The following is a 25,135-nucleotide window of genomic DNA, read 5'->3' as shown; positions in this document are numbered from 1 at the left end:
ACATGTTGAGCGGTCGATTTCCGACTAGTGCTGCTTCTTGATAATCACACATCAGGAGGAGAAACAGGGAAAGTGCAAGAAGATAGAGATAGAGAAAATGTTGCTTCAAAGTCTTATTTCTATATTTATATTTGTCCTTGTTGATGTGATTATCAGGGAGATATTAGATTGAGCACTTCATGGATCCCAGATTGTGAGACACAGCTGATTTATTGGCACATTCATATTCAGTGTCATGCTGTTTCAATGGGAGATTTATTAAAGCCACGGTTAAGTCATTTAAAGCACTTCAATCAAGTAGAAACAAGAGGTGCTCAAGGAGTGAACGCCTCAGTCTTAAAAGCATGGCTAATGAGCTTCAAACTACACACTGACTGAACTTTCTGCAAGCAGAACTTTTACACGCACAACAGAACAATACAGATGTGTCACGACTGTGCGCCTCATTGGTAGTAAATCAATTCTACTTTAATAGAAAGTAATGTACTATGTAAGAGGGAACGTGGGAACAAAGCCGAAGTTAGAACGTAGCGAAACAGACATCGTAAATGAGGAACAACATGCAGTATGTCAAGATCCATTGACCGTGGGTATTTAAGGTATTTAAATATTTAAAAGGAGTTTGTGTTTCGTACCAGCGCACAACTTTCTACTGAACTAGCTCAAGTTTTTTAAACCAGTTCCATTTGGGATTCTTGGAAACTTGGAGCAGTTTATGTAGAAACATTGTGATCAAGGACCTGCAAGCAACAGAGGAAAATGCAGACTGTACACACAAGAGCAAGATGGTGGATTGCATCAGTAACCTGTAGCTTCTCTTCAGTTTTAAAGTTATTTGTGTTTACAAAACAAGAAATTACCAACTATTTACTGTTAACATTGCACACAGTTTTTTTAATGAAAATGTCACACTAGACATACCAGGGTTGTTTAAATTACATTTGGGAACTTACTTTTCGGGTTAAGAATTGTTTTTATTTTGTTTCAAACTGCTCTGAACAGTTCCAACTTTGCATTTTATATTGATGAAAAGGTGAAGAGAAACTGCTGCTATTGCTTTTACTTAGCGTTTTTACAGTGGTGCTATCCTTATGTCTAAATGTTCATCCTTTAAAAAAAGAGCATGAATGAGTTTTTAGGTTTGGGCTTGACTTGGTTCTATTTAATGTTTGATGTACAAACCTTATGCTTCTGATTGAATGTTCATAACAAAGACAGCGTACTGACCCAGGTTGTACCAAACGTCCATTTCTCCACTCAGAGTTCGAACTTCAATTATACTCTGGCCCAGGAAGTCATCAGATTCCCTCTTTAGACCGCTGCTTCACCCTCGACTTGATGTCATCATCCTCGTCCCAAACGCGCACTTTAATTCGATCTGAGGAATTGTGGCATTCGCTAGCGAGATAACAGGAAAAAAAAATGTATATAACCCAAAGAAAAGTATACAAGATTCAACAGCATGAATAAGAGAGATGGTACTGAGTTTCTGAAGAAAAAGGTAGTGCTACTCTTAGTTTGTTGTATGCTTGGGACTATTAGAAAGAACTTTGCTAAGTGTTTTTACATTTATACAAACATTTAATATTCAAGGAAAATTGGTGACTTACAAGTGGTACTTCTCTTCCCAGACAGGATTGAGGTTTCCATAGATAGTCTTGGTTCTCTTCTTGGTCTTTCCCACCTGAACAGTAACATATGGATCGCTGGATCCTGTCTTGTCCTTTGCCTGAAGACCTTGGGCACAAAAGACTATCGCGAAGAGGGAAAACCAAAAACATTTGGAATAACCATTAAAAAGAATCAGATGAAACAGATGAGGATGATGCTGAAGGTTAATAATGTGGTTGAGTTCAACAATTTTCTGTCAGTTTCACCTGTGATGGTGATCTTGGCTGACCACTTCGAGGTGCCGTCCAGTACGCTCTGCTTGATGGTCTTCATCTGCTGCGCATGGATGGCTTTGCTTATGATGAACACTTCCCTGATCAGTTCAAAGATCTCTGGTTTGTTCCTTTCCCGGATCTTCATCCTGTCCTTCATGGCCATGATAATATTCTGAGTACGGTCTTCAGCCCCGTGCTTACAACTCTTCTCCGCAGCACCTGAACATTCAACAAGAGATGTATTTAGGAATAAAATCCAAGTTCGAAGTAGAGCCTGTAATGTTAGTAATTGTTTTCGGTACGGTACTCACGCTGTAGACAGTCAGCATTCAGAAGCTCTTGGCACTTTTCATGGCACTTGACCCCACACTCAGAACAACGCATGCCTTGGCGGGCAATTCCCCACAACAGCCCCTCGCACTCATAGCAGTATGTAGGGGTAGTGGCGGTCCACACCTCAAAGTTATGTGGTGTAGTGCAGGATATGGGGTAGATGAGAGCCTGTAAGGTCTTCTTGTACACATGGTTTTTCTACAGAAGGAAGAATTTTTTGTTAAAGACGGAATTCCTGATTCAGTTATGTTGAAAGAAGAAAGGGTAACATACAACAACTACAGCCTCAAAATAGTTATATTTTGGTGGATTCCAAAAATGAAGCCAGAAGAAGTTGAAGGTGTTGTACTCACCAGCTCCCCGTCCTTGACCGAGGACCGTACAGCCATGGCCGAAGCGATTCCCGCCTTCCTGGCTTGAACGAGAGACTGAACAACAGGTGACGGACGGACGAAATGTTAGCATTTATGAAACAAATCTACAACCCACAACCAAAGCACACCTCAAAATATTACCATGAATAAATAAAGGGTCAGTGTGGTTAAAAAGGATGCTGGGGTAGTTGGAAGGGTGGTGAGTAGGGTTATTATTTTCCCAATGATGAATCCTTACCAGAAGATCACAAAACCCGGGTTAGTATTAATATTTCTAAGCAGCTACAAATGATACCGTTATACCAGTACAGTAACAACACCATAAACAGATACCAAAACCATCAGCCAGACATTCTGATGGAGTGTTAGTAGAATATTCTGTCCTTGTACCTTTATTATTTGTGGCTTGCGGGTGAAAAAGAATACAAACCAAAAAGGTGGAGGAAGGATTTGTTACAGTATATTTTACTGCTAATATCAAGTAGGAATACAAACTACCAATGACCAAGAAGGTGCATGCAAGTGTTTTAATTTTTTCAGAGGTTTTTTCAGGGGTTTGCGATCAAAGTGATCGACATATATGTTCGAGGAAACTACTTTTTTTATTTGTCCTACTTGATATTTTGGTACTTAGGTAGAAAAGGGAAGGGGCAACTGGGTTCTATTAACTTACCATAGCCTGACCAAGGAGAGTGAGTGCATTCAAGAGAGTTGTGGGGAATAGTTTTGGGTTTAAGAGAGGAGGGAGAGAGAAATTAGAAGGCTGATTTAATATTTTTCTCCATTTTTTGATAACAATCTCATCCTAAATTCAGCTAAAAGGTACAGAGAACTGTGACTCCTGGGGTGGTCCAACAAGTACAGATATATGCATTTACATAGAATGAACCAAACAGACAGGATGATGTATGACATACAGTTTAGATAATAGTGAATGACAAGTTAGTACTGACCACGTCGCTGACCAAGGCGAGAGGTTTCTTTTTACGCAAGTCTGGCATGCTGTCAATTCCATACAGACCAGGTCCGCCCCTTTGCATCAAGAATAATTAAATTAAGGTGAATGAAAAGTCCTCGCAAACAAAGCATGGCAATGTATTACATTTTCACGGTTATCCTAATAATCAAATGAAACAACAGTATTAAATTGAATGTTAATTGTTTTAATTATTTGTAATAAATATTTCAAAACATGATTCTGAGAATTGTGTTAAGCCAAACAAATGTTGGGGTAACTATATATGGCTTACCCTGGTTTGTCCCAGGCTTGTCTTGCATTGGGTTCTTCATCTCGGACCTACAAGGTTTGAAATAAGATAATTTAGCTTGACAATGTTAAGGCTAAACAATAACAGTATGTATTATGGGAAGAGGGAACGTTGTAATAATGGAAAAAGTTACATTTGGTTGAGTTTCACCTCTCTGATGTTTCAGAACATGCAAAGTCAAATAAAAATGAAGTGATGATGCTTTTAAAAAATACAGAAACACATTAATGTTGCTCGGCTCTTTAATTGTTTTGTGAAATGCAATGGTGGACCAACATTATGTAGGAACATGTATACAAAACCACAGAAATTAAGATAATAAAAGTCTGTTTACCTACAATCTGCTTTTAAAAGAAAACCAGGTAATTCAGAAGGCCTAGATAAAACATTTCAAGGCTTTCACAAACCACCAATTATATGACTGGGTATGAAACACGTAAATAAGTTAGTTTTACTTTCTCTTAGTTAATGTAAGTTTCTTATATTGTTTAAAAAACATTAGGGTAAAATAAAGCAGCTGCACAAACACTAGCACTAGGAACAGAACTGGTGAATCTTTCTCTAACATGACATGAATAAAACAAATGATAAACTATTCATCATATAGAATAACTTGGGTATATCATTTGTTATTTTCTTTGCAGTGCACACAGACATTCCCTTTGACAAAGACAAATAATGGAGAACAAGAAAAACTGTTAACCCAACATTATCAACAGGAAAAAAAGCATAACTATAGAGAAAGTGTTATATGAGTAACCTGATTATCTTCTCCACCACACTCTGCAAAATAAGTAGAAAAAACGAAGAACAATTAGTAACCATATGGAGTAGCTGAAGTTGACCAAACTATTTCAAGCATGTTTGAAACTGGTTAAAAGAGTCACAAGCAATCAACTAATGACTCTTAAATCAACAAGTGTTTCTAAATGATAGCAGTATAACTCTATATACATTGAGTCTCAATGCAACATACACACATTATATCTAATAATGACACAATGTGTTTGTTGGCAGTTGTTTCTGGCCTTATTTAGCAGTAGAAGTCAATCATTAAAATATACCTGGGTAAAATTCATCTTGAGATTGGGATTGAGATCCCTGGGAGCCTTGAGAGCCATGGGAGCCTTGAGAGCCATGGGAGCCTTGAGAGCCATGGGAGCCTTGAGAGCCATGGGAGCCCTGTGACCCATGAGCAGATTTGGACAGTCTATGACGCGATTGCCTCTTTTCCCTCAGAATGCGCTGGAAATTAGCTACACGCTCTTTGTGACTAGCATCCATGTGCTTTTCTTGCATAACCTCATCCGGAACATGGTTTTCCTTAATTGGACTTAACCGCACCTCATTCGTACCGAGTACTGTACCCAGTGGACTGTCGTCCTTCTTTATTGGACAATGGTCTGGTGTTAAGTCAGAGTTGGACAGTTCCCCATCTGTTGGACATTCTCCTTTATCCTCTGAGATCTCTACAGAGTGATACTCAGTTGGGGTGCAGGGAGAGGGGCTTGCGTCACAGGGGGATGCTTGAAGGAAACTTGATATGTTTTCACGTGTCTCACTATAATCCACATAGACTGAAGCCTCACTTTCCTCCTTTGGAGTGCCGCATTGAGTGTGATTCTCTGTCACACTAACCTCTCCCTCTGTGTAGTCTGTGCTGCTCCTTTCCTCCTTGGGTTCACTACGTTGACCGACAGGTGATGCAGTTGCCTCCGTCCCACTATCATCTTTAACACCTTCAGGGTTAGGCACTTCCAATTTTTTCAAAGCCCCTTTCAAAGCTGACCTGAAAGTGAGTACAGCCTTACTTAAAGTTGTCACATCAAAACCTACATTGGGGGTCTTGGATGGGCTATCAGCATCTATTTCAGAAGACTCTGGTGACAAAGACTCTGTTGCTTCATCCTTGTAATTAATGTGATCTGTCCATTCCCTGTCCAAACTGTCAGCAGACCCCAGATCAAGAGTATCACCGGAAGATGGACAGTCCTCACACAGTGAATTTGTCTCCAGGTAACCATCATCACAGTCCGTCAACAGCACGGTGGAGCAACTCAGGCTCCTGGAGGGATCGCTACCCATTTCATTTGCACATGCACCCATGGTGTGGTAACCAGAGCTACGCGAGTACGGGCAGTTTGCCGAACAGTCACACTCCAAGTGTTCTTCCTCCTTTTGTAGTCTAGGTGGCCTCCAGTCAACCATACTAGAAGAACTAGTTGGAGAGATAGAATGTTGGCCAAACAGTAATGACAGATGTTCAGAGCTGTCATGAGAAGAATGACCAGGTGTGCTGTTTCTTGTCTCCTCTGTGGCACACCTGTCCCAAACACCAAGACAATTCTCTAACCCTTCTCTACTATTGGCACAAGAGTATATGTCCTCCTCGCTCCAACCTGTTTCTCTGCTTATACTGTGGTGCATATCACCAGAAGGCCACCTTTGATATTGTGTGTCACCAGAGATAAAGCTTGCTTCTTGACAATTGGAGCTGTGACACGAGGACAAAGAGCTAGTGCTTTGGTAGTCATGGCCTCGCTGAATATCCAGGTAGCAGGGGTCAGGTTTTGTATGGCCTAGCATGTGTGTATTTGAACTCTGCTTTGAGTTTTCTTTGTCCGTTTGTTGCTCTGATTGGAAAGTGACTCGATCGACATGCCATTGTTCGGGTGATCTTTGAGATGGCATGCATCCACAATCTGTTCCACAATCTTTGCAATCCAACAGTGGACTGGTGTATCGCCCATGAAGTGAAGTGATGGCGTTCTGTCTACCTAAACTTCCTCTCCTGATGCGGGGGGTTTGAGAAACAGGACTAGGTTCAGGTGCAGCTGAAGCCCCAGAGTATAGCTCGCCTATTTCACTGAGAACTGCATCAACACAACAAGATACCTCATCTACCGAGCCTCGCACAGATGTTAGATACTGCCTCAGGTCTGAAATTTCCTCCTGGATCTTGTTGATGCCCTTTAGCTCTTTTAGGATATGTTCCACTATATTACCCGACCCTTGCTCAGCATCCTCATCTTCCATCTCCTTTTTCTCTTCTTTATTTTTGATCCTTTCTATCAGTTTGGGTAAAGTATCCTCCAAGACCCCAACGCCCACCAGGCAATCCGAACTAGGCTTTTCCCCACACAGGATGAGGTCTGCTTTGGTGCAGGCAGTGTCCACTGACGACAGGTCAGAAAGGGAGTTATCCTCGATCCCCTGCAGGCACTTCTGCAACTTTCTTCGCATTCTTCTTCCGACATTGGGGCTCTTTGATCTCTTCTCCTCCAGATCTTGCCTCTTGGGTGAGAGAGGAAGTAGCTCTGGCTTATAGGGTTCATCCTGTCCACTGTGTCCTCTGGGGAACATCCCTGAGAAATTGAGCTTTTGATCAGCTTTTACCACACATGGAAAGATCTCTCAGTGATTCCTTCAACTTCAATTGATTGAGTACCTGCCGGACAAAAAGACAAGTTATTTTGTTGACAAATAAATCAAAACTTAGGAGCTGACCTGCATTTGTTGTGTATCAATACAATAATTATATGAATCATATTTTTAGCTTAGTTGGTTGGCAGTTCTGCCTCTGCTATATCTCTGATGTTAAAAAAAGCAACCAAGCTGATTATAAACCATCAATTCAATAACATATTTTATATGCTACTTAAAAGACAATAGCATTTTTTTTAGTAGAATGAAATCATCAATAAAGACTATTATTAATCTTTTGTATTTTGCATTTACTGGAATGACATTTTCATGACCAACAGACCAAACGGAGAGAAAACAATTTCTGCTTTCATTGTCAATACTAAGTGGTTGTGTTTCAATAGTCCATAAATCATGGCTTTAAATATAATTGTTATTACGATATTAAATGTTGCCACAGAGACTATACTGTACAGTATAACATGAGGACAGACAGTGTCTGTAAGGGACCTGTTCTCAGTCTGAGTAGCAACTTGTAGAATAAACTACATGCAGCTGCTTACATCTCTGTAATTAAGATGCTCTGAATTAAGATGCAGAGAGAGAAAGGCAGCTCGGTAATTAGATGACAGGTCAATTCTTTCCTCTAAGGCCATGTCACACCCATACCAGCTGCACAACTTGATACTTTAGCTCTACATAGCCAACAGTGTAACGATAATCTATCTAATGGCATTACATTATCAAGGAATGTATGTTGTCCAAATGTGTATCAGAGAATCATGCATGTTTTAGGGAAGCATAGACTTGTTTACAAAAAAGAAAGGTCACAAGTTGAGCAATTATATTACAGATCCCATATGTTCCTTCCATTTAGTCATAGTATTTGTTAGACACAGCTCAGTGTTATCATCTATGTCCACTTGGCATAGCCATTTAGATATTATGACCAGGAATATAGAAAGTCCTATGAATGTATTGCTGCTGTTGACATTTCCTGCTGATCACCCATAATGATCAGCAGTGATTTGTAAGTAAGCCATTTTTGGGGTTTCTTGACACTTGTAACTTGACTATTTAAACAGCAGGAACATGACATATATACAGGAACCTGCGTGTCTCTTTCTTATTCGGATCCTTTATTTCTGTAATAAAAAAAAATAAAAAAAGTCCTACGTATAAAAGGTTCTGAAATAAAAGCTTTAGTGTAATTTCAGCCTCAAACAAAAAACACACAAAATCATGTTAACTGTCTCGCATACTATATTTTAAAGGATGCATGCTTGAGTCTAGGAACGTTCCTCCACTGTTTGACTTGGAGCTGACTGATTATTTTTCTATATTAATTTTAGAAGAAACCTCAATATAGAATATTTGGATTTTGTATTCCATTAAAGTAAATTACTCCAGATGGTTGCAAATTACATTAACACACCCCTGCACTGATTTTTCCAATAAGCACTTGAGCGCTGACGGTGTGTGTTAGCCTGATAAGGGTTTGGTAGAGCAGAAACAATCTAATCAAGTATATCAGAACAGAATGTGTCCAGTCGCTACTGAATTGGAAATTAAGCTCATGAGCGTATCAGCTAAATGGAATCTGAAATAAACTGGGAGCATTATCTCTTGTGATTGAAATACCATGGGTAAATGATTATGTTTGTCTGAATAAGAAATGTGAACATCTGTGTTAAAGTAATTTGTCGTATGACGCATAGCAACCAAATATTAAATAAATCCCCAAAATTAACTTCACTTCTGGAGGGCTACTGGCTCTTTTGAAAGAAGCCATGATCTGCAATGGGTGCCCTCTAATAGTCAGTGATTTAAAAGTCAGCTGTCCAGGAAAAAGAAAGGTTGAAGGGCTGTTGGGGTCAGGCCCAATTTCCAGGACAGTCATTGTAATAGCCTGCAGCAATCTTCTTTCTGTCTTTGCTAAATGGTCTGTGGCCTGAATACAAAAATGCATTTTATTTTGAGGTTGTTAAGTTTACATCTTATCAAATAATAACATTTGCTTTAAAAACTTTGATAAACTGACTACTTAAATGGCGGAAATTCTGATGTTTCCATTGGACGACCATTTCTATGTACATTAACACACATGAGTTTATATGTATAACATTATTAAAATCAACACAAACTTGAGATTTAATGCTTAATAGAATAATAATAAAATGTCATGCTTACCTTATCAGGGAAATTATGATCCGGAACAACCTGTAGACATCATCTGGCAATATTTGTTAAGTCCGCATGTAGGGTTGCAGAGTAGGTCAGTAAAGAAAAATTCCCTGTTTACTAAAAACAAATATATATATGCTCGGGTGAATGTTGAAATGTTTCTCAATCAATCAATCCATCAATCACCAGCATATCTCCTTTAACTGACCGAGATGCAGAAGTGCTGACTCTTCTACTGGCAAGTGCGACAGTAGTAGAGCGCGATCACACAGCAGTTCACCCTCGGTTAAGTAGCCATCCCTAACCCCCTCCCACCCTCTTGCATGCTTTCTTTGCTCTCTCCCTCTCTTTCCCTCCTCTGGCAATGTATTCCAGCACAAAGCTAATCTGAAGCTGTGAGAGTGCCAGCTCAGTCTCATTCACTCAATTTCTGTATCCACATCTGCCAGCAGCTGATATTCAGGATGTTTCTCTTTCTATTCATAAAAAAGTGAAAACACCCCTGATAAACACATCAGTATTGCTGCTTTTCTTTAACTATACTTGACTGCTTTTAACTTGTCAATGCAACATTTTGAGAAATAATTTGTATTCCAGTGGGTTTTCAAACTGATACTGGAAATTGGTCTGACAGCCAGCTCCATTTCCTGCTCTAAATGCCCCTTGTCACTGCTTCCAAACATTTTCTAGGAAACTGTAAACACACCACATATCTCATCTTATCCTATTCCACGAATGCAAACAAGCATGTGAGGATGTTTTACAATGTCTTATTATCCTGGTCAGTGTTGATGATGTACTGATTAACAACCCATTCTAATTCATTACAGTCTTTTCAGCATTTAGACTTGTGTCCTAAGTGTTTGCCTTCATCCTGTATTAAATTGCCTTTATGCTGCGTTCACACCGGACGAGATGCGAATATTCTCTTCGCTCTAATCGCCCCTATCGCATCGCTCTAAACGCTCCTATCGCATCGCTCTAAACGCTCGAGTTTCACCGCGGCTGCCAGCTGTGTTTACTCATGTCATTCAAACAAGACGCGCTGGCTCGGGAGCTACAAATACAATAAAATGAACATATTTTACCGTGATTAAATTGTAATACACGTTTCTAAATGATGCCGAAGTAACAACATACTGATACCGGTTAGTAAAAACCATGAATTAATGCTTGACAAGTCTGAAGACAGACGACAGTCGGAAAACCTTTTAAAATGCTTGTTTTCTGAATGGAGATCGGGTCGATCAGGCTAAGCTGTATATGCTCCGTCCACACTCACAACAACGGCCTATACAGACATAAATAAACCAGCGACTGTATTCGCCATGACACAGACAGTCTGTGGTTTGTACTTGTTTAACTTTTGTCCAGTTTCTGAACAGATATGAGGAGCTGTGAGCTCTGTGTGCTAACTGCTAACAGCTAACAGCTGATGTTTTCTGGTTGAACGTCAGGCTGAGATCCTCACCGCTGATTGGCTACTGCGAGATCGTGTCACGCGAATATGACGCTCGAGTTGAAAAAGTTGAACTTGAGCGTTTGTCGCGGCCCCCTTCAATCGCGCCGTGGAATTCGCGTCCACTGCTTCATGCTTGCGTCGGAGCGAATTTGCGTCTGTCCGCGTCTCTGCATTGACTTTACATGTAATCGCGCCGCCCCCATACATCGCATCGCGTCCGGTGTGAACGCAGCATTAGACAGCTTTCACCTTGCTTTACAGTTATACTCTTCAATCAGCCGTCATTTACAGTACATGTTAATCTCAACCATCCCATGCAAACGAATCATGATAATGGAGCCAATCGAGGTCCTACATTAGGTACTCTTTTACTGCCGTGCCATAAAAAGCTTAATCAAGGCGATGAACCACAGTTAGGGCTGAGAGATTCTGATGATTTCATTACGAGCATCCACTAAAGATTTACGATTGTACCCGCAGGATTAGAACCGACGTACAGTGGGGCAAAAAAGTATTTAGTCAGCCACCAATTGTGCAAGTTCTCCCACTTAAAAAGATGAGAGGCCTGTCATTTTCATCCTAGGTATATCTCAACTATGAGAGACAAAATGAGAAAAAAAAAATCCAGAAAATCACATTGTCTGATTTTTAAAGAATGTATTTGCACATTATGGTGGAAAATAAGTATTTGGTCAATAACAAAAGTTAATCTCAATACTTTGTTATATACCCTTTGTTGGCAATGACAGAGGTCAAACGTTTTCTGTAAGTCTTCACAAGACTTTCAGACACTGTTGCTGGTATTTTGGCCCATTCCTCCATGCAGATCTCCTCTAGAGCAGTGATGTTTTGGGGCTGTCGCTGGGCAACACAGACTTTCAACTCCCTCCAAAGATTTTCTATGGGGTTGAGATCTGGAGACTGGCTAGGCCACTCCAGGACCTTGAAATGATTCTTACGAAGCCACTCCTTCGTTGCCCGGGCGGTGTGTTTGGGATCATTGTCATGCTGAAAGACCCAGCCACGTTTCATCTTCAATGCCCTTGCTGATGGAAGGAGGTTGTCACTCAAAATCTCACGATACATGGCCCCATTCATTCTTTCCTTTACATGGATCAGTCGTCCTGGTCCCTTTGCAGAAAAACAGCCCCAAAGCATGATGTTTCCACCCCCATGTTTCACAGTAGGTATGGTGTTCTTTGGATGCAACTCAACATTATTTCTCCTCCAAACACGTCTAGTTGAGTTTTTACCAAAAAGTTCTATTTTGGTTTCATCTGACCATATGACATTCTCCCAATCCTCTTCTGGATCATCTAAATGCTCTCGAGCAAACTTCAGACGGGCCTGGACATGTACTGGCTTAAGCAAGGGGACACGTCTGGCACTGCAGGATTTGAGTCCCTGGCGGCGTAGTGTGTTACTGATGGTAGCCTTTGTTACTTTGGTCCCAGCTCTCTGCAGGTCATTGACTAGGTCCCCCCATGTGGTTCTGGGATTGTTGCTCACCGTTCTTGTGATCATTTTGACCCCACGGGGTGAGATCTTGCGTGGAGCCCCAGATCGAGGGAGGTTATCAGTGGTCTTGTATGTCTTCCATTTTCTAATAATTGCTCCCACAGTTGATTTCTTCACACCAAGCTGCTTACCTATTGCAGATTCAGTCTTCCCAGCCTGGTGCAGGTCTACAATTTTGTTTCTGGTGTCCTTTGACTGCTCTTTGGTCTTGGCCATAGTGGAGTTTGGAGTGTGACTGTTTGAGGTTGTGGACAGGTGTCTTTTATACTGATAACGAGTTCAAACAGGTGCCATTAATACAGTTAACAAGTGGAGGACAGAGGAGGCTCTTAAAGAAGAAGTTACAGGTCTGTGAGAGCCAGAAATCTTGTTTGTTTGTAGGTGACTCATGCCCCTTTCACACCAACGCGTTTTCAGCTCCGGCTCGGAGCTTCGGAGCTAAGAGGCGGCGGCGCTTACGTCTCTCTTACGTCGAGGCGGGGGCATGGGCATGGGCGGGATCAACCTCCTGAACAACAACAAAATGCCTGCATGTGATGTTTGTAAAGTTCCAAGTAAAGTTGTCCCTTGTAAAGTCGTCCGATGCCTTCCATTTCGTTTCGTAAGAGGATAACCAAAGCGAACAGCGCTTCAATACAATCGGCCATTGTTGTTGTTGTCGATGTGAGGGATTTCCGTGCGGTTTGGATTTTATGAAGCAGGCACGTAAACGGTGACGTCATGACGCAGCAGCGGCAGCTCTGGGCGGTGTGAACAGAGCGGGAGCAGAAAAGGGAAACCTGAGCTGAACCAGAAAAGCTCCCGCTCGGAGCTAGAAAGGGAAAAGCGCTGGTGTGAAAGCCGCATAAATGCTTATTTTACTGAGGAATTTACCAATTAATTCATTAAAAATCCTACAATGTGATTTCCTGGATTATTTCCCCCCATTCTGTCTCTCATAGTTGAAGTGTACCTAGGATGAAAATTACAGGCCTTTCTCATCTTTTTAAGTGGGAGAACTTGCGCAATTGGTGGCTGCCTAAATACTTTTTTGCCCCACTGTACATGTGCTGGATACAAATGATCCTATATGGTATTGTACAATGTAGTTCAATGTGAGGCTACATGCCATCTTATCCCGACACCAAAAGTCAAATATGATGGAGACAAAAACAATGTCATATGAATGCCTCAATTTGTATTATCTATTTTTCTTTTTCAGAAAAAAGAAGGGCTCCAAATGGTAAAAATTAACAATTATTACTCGAGTAAGTAAGTAACTCAAGTTAATTCCTTGATCTGAAAAATTATAAACTATACACATGATTGATTGATGAATGGCTATCATGATGCAATTCCCACATCCCATCTTCTAAGCTAGAACGTCCCCGCTCATTAGATTGTTCAAATTCTTGAAAACACTCAATTATTTTTGTCCACCCTTAGGGATGAGATGCTGGGTGATTCAAATGAGCAGAAGATACAACTCATCAGTACAAACCTTATTTGTATCTTGTCCCTGGACTACAGATATTGGTTCATTGGGTATTAGTGCAAAATATATTGTTTCATATTCTTTTACAGATTCTGATAATACTAGAAATTAGTGATTGACCCATGTAAACATAGGGAGAGCTAACTTCATCATAACTGGAGTTTCATCCGATTTATTAAATATTAGATGTTTCTTGGAACCTCTATTAAAGCAGCATTTTTGCTGGATGGCTATCGCATAAAAGCAGATCTGATATGCAAGAAATATAGAGGTGGGTGACACTAAATCAAATACACTCATCCATAACTTGAAAAACATTTATGTTATGGCTTTTAATGAGTTGCTGAATCGCAAGTAGTTCCACTATTGCTGCCCAGACGCTATCAAAAGTGTGTAATTGACTTCCGTTTCTAAAAATACATGTGTGCAACCTGCAGAGGAGCATACAGGTGTTGTCTCAAAAAAACTATTTTGTGACATTTTGGTGCATAATTTTAAACTACCAAAGAGGTAAAACTCAACAACATACAAATATTCGCAGATGTGTTATCCATCTATATGCGTCTTAAGCTGCATTCACACGATATGTCGAAAAACTGCATCAATGCTGACGTTGCCGTTATGCTCCTACGGAGAGAAAGGAAATTCTTGCAAAGCGCTGCGTTTAAAGTATATATTATTCAAACATTGACCTCATTCACCGCTGACCTTTTGAGGGGCAACCAATCAGTTGACAGCAGTAGGAAGTGGCGCAAGCCAGAAAGGGAGCCAACAATAGAAACAAAACTTCCTTCCAAGGCTATGCGCGCAAACTCGCAGTGAGCAAAGAGAAAATCGCGGATCATGTGAGTGCAGCTTAATTTTTGTGTGTTTATGGTAAAGTATAAAGGGTAGTCAGACTTCAGAGGTGATTAGAAGTCAGATATTGGTAGAGCAACTCTATTAAACCACTGCCTACCTCCCGGAGCTGAACCCTGACTTTATTGATGGCCTTCAACCAACGAATTCTCGATGGGGTAAAGGGTAATGGCGGTCCATCATCATGGAACCTGGATTACATGGATGGAAAGAAAGACTTGACTCAGTTCTTATGGATATTCATCATAGCACATATATTACCAAATTGAATTTAGAGCATACCTTAGGAGTTTAGAGGTCCCCCTTTCTGTTGGAGTGTTGTTTTTCAGGCCCTGTCCTTCTTCAGAGGTCAGCCTACGTATCTCCTGCTCACCGACGGTATAGTGTCCATTTGTAGGAGGTTGTCCATTGGTGCGTGGCTGCCCATTGGTGGAGGGGTGAAAGCTAGTACTGTGGTAGGAGTGGAAGGACTCCTCCAGTTCTGACCCTCCAGTGCTCTGGCCAGTCTCACTAAGCTGGGAGCTGGTCTGGCTCAGGTTTCCTGATGACCCAAAGCGACTACTTTCCACTGGACTACAATTGGGAGAGAGGAGTGAGGAAAATATTGTCACATTACTTTTTTTGTTAAATCAGCACAAGGTAAAATACTATTTCTAGATGTTACAGTTTTTCTTCCAGTGGCCAAGGTTAGACAAGTGGGGATTATAACATGACCTGCGTTTAAATGTTTACCCATTTTCAGAACCACTTTTATATTCATGGGGCATGATGCAGATTAGCTACATTTCTTTCAGAATACAATTTTAAAAGATATACAAAAGTTGATTTCTGTTTACTGTATATATAAACAACAACAATTATTTCCACCCTAAAGCAAAAACACAACACAGATCAGAATTCCATGCTCAAACTAAATGTATATCGTTTATAATGTTGTATGCTTATATTTAACTATAAATATCTCAAAAGACTTGTCTTTCGTACATGCAATATACATCATTATTAGTACATTCACCATGAATATATTAAGATGTAAATTTAGTTTTGGAATTCTGTTTTAAAATGACATGTAAAATTATGAAGGTGCTACACATAAAACTAAGAATCATTTCAAAACACACACAAACACTCATGCACACACATACATAAACTCAAGCTAAATATGAAATGTAACTATTGAGGATGGATTGCAGAGCTGAACAGGGAATACAGTTTTTCCAAAACGTCAATGCATCATAAATGGTGTGGGAGGATGCCATTTATTATGCTTTTACTAGCCTTTTTGCATTCAATAGATCCTTCTTGGACTGGATGTCCAGCTGCACTCCAGAGGTAGGACCTGCAGAGGGGTATGTTTCTACAAGCCCTTCCTTCTCCTTTTGGGTCAGGGATGCTGAAGGATCTACTTCAGGAGTGGAGATGCAAATCTGGGGGTTTGCAACATCATCTGATGAACCTACCGATTCAGATTGTTGTGCATCGGCTGTTGCAACCTTTTGTACAGTTTGAGTTTGACCAAGTGTTGCTTTGTTGTCAGTTTTGGGTTGGGATGTTACAACTGGAGCTTGTGATTTCGGTGGCTCTGCCTGCCAAGGAAAACTGATTTTTGTGCCAAATAATGACGTGGTGGGTGGCTCTTGTTTTCCAGCAACAGGTTTTTCATCTTGAAATAGACCACCAGAAATTGTTTTAAATCCTGAAAACAGACCACTTACTCTTTCCGTTTGAGGCATTGATGGAGTACCTGAGGACGGTGTTTGTGAAAATAGAGATCCAAAAGATTTTCCTGCATCACTTTGTGTCGACATAAAACCAAACAGGGACTTGGCTTCAGATGGCTCTGCATTTTTGTGCAACTGATTAACCGGAGGAGCTAAATTAGCATGTGCTTCCTTATTATCCGGTGGGACTGATTTGTCACTTTCTTTACTCTCAGAGTCTCCCTTAATCACCATGGGCTTCTCATGTATTATGTCTCCCTCAACTGCTGGTGTTTCTTTTTCAGAGTTTTCACCTGGATGGGTGGTGTCATATGTCACAGAGGTTTCCGGACAAGCCGCCTCAGATCCCACCTCACTACTACTTGTTAAGTTGCCAGATTTGACTTGATCGTGAACTGGTAGGGTTGGGTCCATCTTTTTATTTGTGGTAGTCTCAGTGCCAGATGGAGACACTGTAGGTGGCACACTTTCATTCTTAATCTGTGACTGTGGTGGAATGGCAGGCATTGGCTTTGACTCAGATGGCTTTGGTTCAGTTGGCTTGGGTGGTTGGCCTACACCCCCAAATAAAGATCCACCTATGCCTCCAAGTATTGATGCTCCAGCCTGTGACCCTGCAGTCTGAGCAGTGGCTCCTCCAAACATTCCTCCAAGTAAAGAACCTCCAGGCTGTGCTGTTGCCGCAGATCCTCCAAACATCCCACCCAGTAACGATCCACCAGTCTGGGGACCTACAGACTTGGCAGTGGATCCTCCTCCAAACATACCACCTAATATTGACCCTCCAGGGGTGGGGCCAGGGGTTTGAGGACCAGACTGAGGTGCTGACCCCTTAAATAACCCTCCCAGTAATGATCCCCCTATCTGGGGAGCTGTAGTCTCGGTATTGGAGCCCCCAAAAATACCTCCTAACAGTGATCCTCCACTCTGCCCAGTAGCAGCTTGAGGTGCCGTTGCTCCATGTCCAAAAAGTGAGTTCTTCTGCTGTTGCTGAGGAACTTCAGAGGAAGCAACTGTTGGTTTGAAAAGGGAGGACATAAAGCCTGTGACTGCATCTGCTGCTGTGTCACCAATAGATTTATCTGACTCTATAGGCTTTTGTTGTTCCTCGACTACAGTGCTTGCTGACTGAGTGGCTGGTGTTTCTTCTTCTACTTTAGAGAGTGTTGCATTTTGACCTGACTGACTACTTAAAAGCTCTGGTGTAGATGATTCAGATTGTTTGGACTGAATATCATTAGCTTTGGTAGTTGGCTTGTCAGCATCTTGGTGATGAGCTTCTTTTGTGACTTCGCCATCAGTTTTTGGTAAGCTTGCCTTAACACACTGGACTGTATCGCCAGGTTGCTGTAATGTTTCTGCCTTTTCATTGCTTTTTGTAACTGTACCACTTGCATATATTTCAGGACCTGCTAGAGCTAGAGCAGTTTTACTGACATCATCGGGTTTTGGTAGAATTGTTACATCTGAAGTAGTGTCTGTAAGAGCTGTAGTTTTCTCGTCATCAATGGATGTTGTAGCTGTTAAAGCGGGAGGAACAGATCCTCTAAGTATAGAAGGCAAACTTTTACCAGGTATCTCATTAGGAGTTGAAGCTTCAGGTAAAATATGATTGGGAGCAGATGTGACTGTATGTGCAGGAGCGGTTTGAGAAGATGACCCTCCCAATATACCTCCTAATATAGAGCTAGTATTTGGGGTGGTTGAAGTCTGGGCAGCAGTCCCACCAAACAATCCACCAAAGGACCCACTTGTCTGAGGCGCTGTTGTTGAAGCTACTGATCCCCCAAAAATACCACCCAAGATAGACCCTGCAGTCGGAGATCCTGCAGCCTGGGGAGCAGATCCGCCAAATAAGCCTCCAAGTAATGACACCCCTGCCTGAGGGCCTGGTGTGGGAGAACCTCCACTCTTATTGGGACCAACTTGAGTAGAAACCTGAGGAGCAGATCCACCAAATAAGCCTCCAAGTAAGGATGCCCCTGCCTGAGGGCCTTGTGTGGGAGAAGCTCCACTCTTATTGGGACCAACTTGAGTAGAAACCTGAGGAGCAGATCCACCAAATAAGCCTCCAAATAAGGATCCCCCTGTCTGAGGGCCTGGTGTCGGAGGAGCTCCACTCTGAGGAGAAGCCTGAGGAGCAGACCCTCCAAATAAACCACCTAGTAAAGACCCCCCTGTTTGAGGGCCTGGTGCCGGATTAGCTCCACTCTGAGGAGAAGCCTGAGGAGCAGACCCTCCAAATAAACCACCTAGTAAAGACCCCCCTGTTTGAGGGCCTGGTGCCGGATGTGCTCCACTCTGAGGAGAAGCCTGAGGAGCAGACCCTCCAAATAAACTACCTAGTAAAGACCCCCCTGTTTGAGAAGCTGGTTTTTGGGTTGAAGAGCCTCCAAACATTGCCCCTAATAGAGAACTTTCAGGCTGAGAAGAAGGCTGAGGAGCAGAACCTCCAAGCAAGGACATCAGACCTTTGCCTGGTGGGTCTTTGGGATCTGATCCACTAATCATAGACAGAAAGCCGGAAGCTGGGGATTGGTTACTGGTGGTAGGATCTTGGGGTGTGCTTGTCTCCTTTTGAACAGGGACCATTTCTGAATCTGGATCCATAGATGCAATATCAGTGCCTTTATTTGTAGCATCCTGTGAAGTATCTACAGTAGCTTCTTTGGATGACCTTACATTCACATCACTTGATATTTCACTGGGTGCTGCTTGGCCATGGCTACTGGTAACAGATGATATTTGGGAAGAACCTTGTGCTGTTGGTGGCACTTTAGTGTCGAAAGTTGATGATGAATTGGGAGTTTGTTGTGGAGGTGTCAATACATCATTAAAAACAGAGAATATACTCTTTGCCTGTTCTTTTGGTGGTGCAGATCCTGCTGATTGAGGAGTACTGGGTCCACTAAACATGGAAAACAAAGTGCTTTTTGGAGTGTCACTAGAGGTAGAAAAGCCACCTAATATTCCCCCAAGTACAGAGGCAGCTGGCTGCCCTTGTCCTTGTGGCTGTCCTTGTGGCTGTGCTTGTGGTTTAGATTGTGTGTTGGGTTCCACTTGTAGTTGAGTTTGTGATTTGGCTACTCTTTGTTGAGATAAGGGTGTTGTTGGCTGAGGTTGCGGAGGACTGGGTTCACTAAACATTGAAAATAGTCCCTTCATTGGGCTTTCAGTTGAAGTTGTTGACCCAGGCAAAATCCCCCCTAGTAAAGATCCTGTTTGAGCTTGCTGTTGGTTGCTGGGACCACCAAACATTGAAAGGAATCCTGTATTTGGGGGGTCTTTAGGAGGAACAGTTCCCTGTTGCGGTACGTCAGCAGTAGGCTTGGTTTGAGGGGGAGGCTGAGGAGGACTTGATCCTCCAAACATTGATAAGAAACTTTTGCCAAGTGATTCCTGTTGAGGAGGTTGTGGAGCTGCACTTGGTGGTCGTGCTTGAGGCAATGGCTCAGTTTTAGTTGCAGCTTGTGGGGGATTGGGCCCACTAAATATTGATAATATACTTTTACCCAGTGATTCTTCTTGTGGAGCTGTAGTTGATGCAGCTGATTGAGGTGTGGGTCCTGATTGGGCAGTTGCGGATCCTGACAGCATTTCTCCGATTGAAAATCCAAAAAGTCCGCCAGATGGTTTAGTTTCATTTTTGTTCTGTTCTGTAGTTGGCATAGTTTCTGATCGGCTTGTAAAAGGGCCTGGCAAAGAACTGGGAGGAAATGGTTGGGATATACTTTTGATTGGGGGTTGGCTCGGCACAGGACTACCGCTTTGGTCCATGGTTCGTTGTCTCTGTAAACCCTTAGGTTTAGATGCTGATGTCAATGAACCTTCTGTAACACTCGGTTTCATTTGCTGTTTCTGAGGCGGAGGGGGCTCAGCGCTAAATAGGCTGCTTATTGATCCAAATAGATTTGACACTCCTGTAGCTTCTTTATTTGTGGGAACACTGCCTGGTAGGGATGCAGTGCTGCAAGTTTTGCTCTGCTCATTGGAAGATATCTGAGAACATTTCTGGGCATCTGGCATGGGTTCTTCTATTCCAACTGCGGATTTGAGAACGTTCATGAAGCCTGCCTGTTCAGGTTGTTTCTCCACTGGTATATCCACTGGCTTACCAGCTGTACATGGTCCATGTTTAATAAGAGCTTCTTTTGTTTCTAAAGGCACTGGCACATTGGGCTGTGTTTGTGGGGTTGCTTGTTGTGCCATGGTAGTCTGACGTGTAAGTATAGGTTTCTGTGAAGCTGTATGTGATTGCAATGAGGGTTGGGTTACTTGACTCGTTGTTTTGACTGTAGGCAAAATTCTTTTATGTGTGCTAGTGGACATCTGCATTTGTTGAGTCACATCAGCAGTAGATTCCTCTTTGATAATCTTTGACTTCAGACTTTGGAAACCTGATGCAAGAATGTTCTTAGATTTGTTGTCAGAAGCTTTCTCACAGTTGTTAATGCTAGTTTTGTTTAACTCCGCCTGTGATGTTTTTACAACAAAAGAGGATATAAGGGAAGAAACCTGTTTGACATGACGATTAGGTTGTTCTTCTCCCGGGGACACTCGTTCCCTCCATTCCTTCTGTGATACATCTTCTACATGCTTCACTGTAACTCCTGTTGATGAATGCCGCTGTTGACAAGGCCTGTAACAGTTGTGAAGTAGCTGCTGATTGGAATTTTCAGATGGATTAGAGTTCAAAGAAACAGCCAGCTTTTGAGCAAGAAATGTCTTCGTTTCCTGGTTGTTCCAATAAGGACCATTGTGGTCTTTATTACGACAGGAAAGGTCAATAACATCTTTGCATTGGTCGCCATTGATATAACCATTCTGTCTTGGATCCACCCTGACTTTGTTTAATCTGTAAGATGTGAAATCTACACCTTGTTGCCCTTGTGGCAGAAATGAATTCTCAAACATTTCAGAGAACTGTTGAAGATTTAAATTCATGATCTGATTTCCTTTTCTATAGGCAGCAGACAAATCCAGGGGGGCATTAACGAGTATAGAATCACTGTTATCTTGACCGGGTAGCCATAAAAGCTCATCCTCATTGTAGAGTGGGATTTTAAAGCCACACACTGAAACCATTTCACTGTGTAACCAAGCACTGGGAAAACCGTCTAAATGCTGTGCATTTTCCAAAGACTCGCCTTCAGGGGCACAAGCATACACATATTCGCCTTCTGCATCTGTAAGCAAGGCATAAATGTACTCGTGATCTGTATAAACAAAGTAGCCACAGTCACTATCTTCTGCTGGCCACCACATGCCTTGCTCCAAAAGTGCAAGCCACTGCTGATACCACTCTGTGTCTTCGAGGTACTGGGAGTCTTCCATCTCAGTTGGGGCACTTGGGGGATACATTGAATCTATTTGTCTATTCAAATTAAACTGACTCTGATGGAACATACCATTAGTATGAAAGTGTTGTTGGGCTGTATTATCCATTCCATATTGCCAGTTAGCTGAATAGGATAAGCTTGGTGCAGTCTCCTCGTAATAACCTTCATGATATGAAACCCCATTCAAGCTGTATGTGCTGCCATTATTAAAAGAGTGACGTCTCGTAACATTTGCATTACTCGGTTTATTAGTTAAGTTCAACGCACCCTCCTCATGAAGCAAATGTTCTTTGTTTCCCAAGTCTTCGTGGCTGTTCCATAATTTCCTCTTGGGATATGGATCATCATTGTGTTGCTCAAACTGATATGGTTGAATTTGTTCCTGGCAAACAACACCTTGCATTGGTCCGGTTGAGTTAAATGGCTGAAATGTATTTGATGGGCTGTGAGGAAGAGCAGATGTCTCACAGCTCTGTCTATACAGTTGATCCTGGATTTCATAATTTAGTGACTCATTCTGAAACATCTGCCAAAGAGCACTTTCACGGATCCACTGGTTTTCATCATAAGAGGGACTTCTATAAGGAGACAACTGACCCTGGTTAAGATTTTGTCCTGTTGCTTCATACAAAGAGGAAGTGCTTCTGCCAATAAATGGCTGCATGGACATTATTGACGGAAGAGTATGGCTTTGTAAAAGGGAATTCATATTTCCTGTACTATAAGCCATTGGGGGAACTGACTGAGGTGTGCCAGAATAATATATCTGAGATATATTGCCAGTGCTAATTGAGGAATGTGGTGCTTGATTCTGAAGAGATCTTGCAAAAGTAGCAGAGGTTCTTAAATCCAAACTCTCACCATCAATTGACACAGGTACCCTAATAAAAGCATGTCTGCTCTGTCCAGGATAGAGAGAATCCCGGTCCCTTCCAAAGTCTGTGGAAGCACTTTTTAATATGCCTGAATGTAACTCTGTGTACTTATTTGAGGGTTTCTGTGGTTCTGTAATTTGACCAGATTTGTCTATTTGTTTGGGAGTACAAGCTTCCTCAGTTACATTTTTGCCAAAGAGTCCAGATGAAAACCCTTGTTGGGCAGGTCTAAGAATCCTCTTCTCTTTCTCTGTATGTTCTTGTGAGGATTGTTGTGCTACACTAGTGTGAAGTGGGGTCTTCATTGTGACTGAATTATTATTGACTCTCTCATGCAGTGATTGTACTGCCGATGTCTGGCAGGTTGGGTCGATGTTTTCAGATGATTTTGTGAATTTGTTAAACAACCCTGAGAGCATGCCAGATTGACTTGCAGTGTCCACCGGTGTTTCAATGGTTTGGTTGCTTTGAAGTGGTCTTTCTAGTTGTGTCTCATGGATCATTTCAGACTGCTGCTGTTGACCCATATTTTCTGAGGAGGATTTGAATAGTCCAGAAAGCAAACCACTAGATTGAGTGATTCTTTGTGATGAGCTATTTTGTGGTTGATTTTGATTGGACATTGGGAAATCTCTTGCACTTGGTTGCTCATAGCTAGATTTACTTGGCATGATTCCATGCTGCTGAGCTGATGGGGGCTCTTGTTTATTAATGTTGTCTGCTGAAGCAAATTTAAAGAGACCAGATAAAATACCACTTTGTTGCGATGGTTGCCGCTGGAGTGGAACCGTTTGTTGTCGAGTAAAGCCTGGCTGCTGATTTGATGCTTTATTTCTGAGATGATGCCTTTGGTTTGGATCTTGTTGACTATGCTGTTGATTGAAACCCTGTTGATTGTGTTGAACATTGCTTTGTTGTTGCTGAACTGTTTGGCTGCCTGAAACATTCTCAGATGAGGCAAATTTAAACAAGCCAGACAAAAGCCCCTTTTGCTGAGATTGCGTTTGCTGAGTTTCATTAGAAATCTGCTGCTGACCAGTTAGATTTCCAGGGATGTTCCTCTGCTTTTCAGCTTCAGAAGGCTGAACATTTTGTGGTATACTTTCTGTTGATGAAAACTTCAATAACCCTGAGACAAGGCCCCCCATCCGTGGTCCTGAAGTACTTTGTTGTGGTGGAGGTTGATTGGGAATCTGTGGGAGATCACTGCTCCTGTGTGGTTGATTGTTTTGGGAAGCCTGATGTGGTATATTGGCAGAAAGCTCACTGGAAGAGCCACATTTAAGAAGTCCAGATAGCAGTCCTTGTTTTGGTTGATTTGAGCCCATAGGAGAGTTGTCCTCGGTTGAGCTCGTTTTAAAAAGACCTGTCAAAAAACTTTGTGATTCTGTCTGATTTGGGGCTTGATGCTGCATTCCATGGGGGGCAATTGGTTTCTGATTTGAAAGTTGTTGTGCTTGTTGTTGTTGTTGTTGTTGTTGTGAGCTGGATGGCACATTGCTGTTTTGACTTTGCAAATTACTAGTCACATTCTGGTGTGAAGTAGACGGAGCAGAGGTAGGGTTAAATATACTGGAAAACCATCCTTTTTCAGTGTTTTCCTGGGGCACAGCAGGATTTTGTGTAATTGTGGTAGAGGTTGTTGAAGTTGAATTATGATATGATTGCACAGGATTCTGTGTGTCCATGGAGACACTCACATCTTCACTAGATGCAAACTTTAAAAAACCAGAGAGCATGCCTCCCTCTGCTTTGGGGCGTTGAGTAGAGACATTTTCAGAGGAGAGGAAAGGCGGTCTACTGCTCAATGATGGGTTCTCTACTGGTTGTTGTAGTCGGGGAGCCTCTGTAGATCTAAACACTGGATAAACTGCCAGAGGTGGAGCTCCCTGGGGGGGAATGAGGCCAGCAGGTGTGAGCAATGAACTCAATGACTTCTTGAAAGGACTAAAGAAACTAGAATTGACTGATTCTGTTTGGCTGGTGGACCTTGCTGGACCCAGATTAGGCACATGTTCTTGTTTGCAAATCATTGGATTTTCTATGCCATACATATTTCCATCTCGTTTTTGTTCCGAATGTTTCTCTTGCAATGAACTGAATGTTTCGGATTTTCCTTCTGCTGTCATTGACTGTTTACCTTGATGAACATATTGCTCGTCCCCTTGTGTATGGCCTGGAGGATGTGTGGATGTTGGTGCCTGTTTAGCGGCGTTCCCATTATCTACTGCAGAAAAAAGTTGTAAAGGATTCAATTTTCCCAAGACTGCGTTACCTGGAGCATTTTGAGGTTTGGTTACAAACTCTGGTACATGTTCTTTTTTACTAGTCTGACTCCTTGTGGGAGATTTTGTTTCTTGATAATCACCTTGTGTCTTGGCATATTGTGATGGATGAGAAGGCGGAGAACTGAATGGTTT

General features: G+C 42.0%; 1 pseudogene; it reads right to left on the bottom strand.

Annotated features, from left to right (window-relative positions):
- The window catches only part of LOC117554908, a 75,700-nt pseudogene that overhangs the window by 17,278 nt on the left and 33,287 nt on the right, over positions 1–25,135 (bottom strand).

The sequence above is a fragment of the Gymnodraco acuticeps genome, unplaced genomic scaffold, assembly GCF_902827175.1.
Source record: "Gymnodraco acuticeps unplaced genomic scaffold, fGymAcu1.1, whole genome shotgun sequence".
Taxonomy (NCBI): domain Eukaryota; kingdom Metazoa; phylum Chordata; class Actinopteri; order Perciformes; family Bathydraconidae; genus Gymnodraco; species Gymnodraco acuticeps.
Note: the sequence above shows the minus strand (reverse complement) of the source record. Positions and strands in the feature narration are given on the sequence as shown.